This window comes from Tachyglossus aculeatus, chromosome 2 (genome assembly GCF_015852505.1).
Source record: "Tachyglossus aculeatus isolate mTacAcu1 chromosome 2, mTacAcu1.pri, whole genome shotgun sequence".
NCBI classification, from domain to species: Eukaryota; Metazoa; Chordata; class Mammalia; order Monotremata; family Tachyglossidae; genus Tachyglossus; species Tachyglossus aculeatus.
This window is the reverse complement of record NC_052067.1, coordinates 9,800,270-9,802,555: the sequence shown is the minus strand read 5'-3', so window position 1 is coordinate 9,802,555 and position 2,286 is coordinate 9,800,270. Positions and strand designations below refer to the sequence as shown.

Sequence of the window (2,286 nt, the reverse complement as noted above, 5' to 3'; positions counted from 1 at the left end):
TTCCTGCTGGTGTGTCAGAGTAATGCATCACCGGTAATGATAATGATGGTCTTTAGTAAGCGCTTGCTCTGCTGATTCCACTTTGCAGTTCGAAACCTGATAGCCCTATCACTAAAGAGCATCAATATTAAAATGACGTTTTTTGGAAAATGAAAATCCTTCTCCCGATTCATTACATTTCAATATGTCCACCCCCAGCAGTAGTTCATTGAATGCATTTGAAAACCAAATAGAAGCAAAATCGTTTTGAAGATAGAGGACATTTATAAATGATTCTCTGCCCTGTCCGTGTCTTCCAAAATTCAGAGCAGTGAATTAGGGGTTGATGAAACATTTCCCTAAATTTTCTTCAGCTAATTTTCTACTTGTGGACACATTAGACACAGTCTCACAGAATTTACAGACCATTTCTTCCTAAGCCCTTCCAGATTTAAGCCCTATTTGCTGCAATTCCCTCTCATTCACTCATTCATTCATTCAATCGTATTTATTCATTAATTTCATTCATTCAATCGTATTTATTGAGAACTTACTGTGTGCAGAGCACTGTCCTAAGCGCTTGGGAAGTACAAGTTGGCAACATATTTACTGCGCTCTTACTGTGTGCAGAGCACTGTACTAAGCGCTTGGGAAGTACAAGTTGGCAACATGTAGAGACAGTCCCTACCCAACAGTGGGCTCACAGTCTAAAAGCTGAGCAGGATGCAAGAAGAGAGGGAATTTCAAAGAAGGCCCTCAAACAGCTGCTATGAGGACTAGAGTAGAAAAGCAGTTTCAAAGACACCCCAAAGCATGCCCTTTAGGCAACGAAGCAGAACTCTGGGAGGGCAGAGAAACAGTAGCAGCAGTGCGTAATACAGTGCTTTGCACACAGTAAACTCTCAATACCCCCCTCAGAGTCGCACCTGGAGAGTTTCCAGTACTCTACCAGTCTCGACTATGGGAGGGAGAGTCAAGAAGAGGCCTACCCATTCCATTCCTAGCTTGGCCAGTGGCTAGTGAGTAGAAGGCAATCTGCTACAAGTTAAAACTCCCCTGTGCTGGGCGGCAGAGGCTTGGAGTAGAGGGCGGAGACTCAAGCAGAATGTGTGGAAGGTGACAATGGTAAACCACTTCCATGTTTTTACCAAGAAAACTCTCTGGATCCACTACCTGAACGATTGCAGATGGAGATGGGACGCTCTGGGAGAGATGTGTCCACGGTCGGACACAACTCAACAGCATAAAACAACAATAATAACAAGCACTCAATAAATACAATTGAATGAATGAATGACAGACGAGCTGCAATCAGAAATGAGATGGCCTGGGGAGAGTTAGGGAGCAGTGGGATACCAATTCAAAACCCTAACCACGTCTTTGCATAGTGGCTGGAAACAGGTCCTTTTCACATACACACAAATACAAATTCCAGATCAATAGTGTTCATTAAGAAAAGCACCCTACCATGTGAGCAGCACTGTGTTGAACTCCAGAAATCACTGATGGAACTACTACAGCTGGGATTTTAGGAATGCCCAATCCATTCTAATGATCACCATCTTTGCTAATAAAAAAAAATGCATGGGAGCCTGTCTGTGTTCTTTCCCTTTTCCCAGGAAATCTCTAGAGAATGGATATGATGGAAGGTGGGCTACCTTCCACTCAATCAGTACTATTTATTGAGCATTTACTCTGAGCAGGCCACAATCCTGGGCACTTGGGGGAGTACGGTAGAGTCAGTAGACATGCTCCCTGCCCTGAAGAAGTTTATAATCTAGGAGGAACAAAGACTAGGTTGTCTGAGCCCCTTTTGGTCTGCATTAATATGGCACATATTGGTGTAGATGGAACTGTTGGATGAAGCAGATATGATACTTCAAGTAGGTTCAGGTCTTGGCAGCTCTAAGTGCGGTCTAGATTCTACACTGCTTTGTTTGATCTCTTGTTTTATGCCAAGTTGAGCATCCTTATTGGTCAGTCCTACAGAATCAGTTAGTCAATAACAATAATAATAATGATAGCATTTGTTAAGCACTTACTATGTGTAAAGCACTGTTCTAAGTCAATCGTATTTATTGAACACTTACTGTGTGCAGAGCACTGTACTCAGCTTTTGGGAAAGCACAATACAAAATAAACAGCACATTCCCTGCCCAGAATGAGCTTACAATCTACAGAAGCCATGGTAGTCTTCTCTATTTGGATTTTTAGATCTCTAGCTTCACACCGAGCTGCCTAGGTAGGAGAAATGGGTGATTTTTGTAGCATTCAATGTGGCCAGTTGCCAATACTAACCGTATTGGG

At 42.7% G+C, this 2,286-nt stretch overlaps 1 non-coding gene across 1 annotated transcript; it reads left to right on the top strand.

Moving 5' to 3' along the window:
* The first annotated feature begins 887 nt into the window (after positions 1-887).
* LOC119924985 lies at positions 888-1,025 on the top strand. The gene has a single exon (XR_005449658.1). It is a non-coding gene; the product is annotated as a small nucleolar RNA SNORA7 (small nucleolar RNA).
* The last annotated feature ends 1,261 nt before the right edge of the window (positions 1,026-2,286 follow it).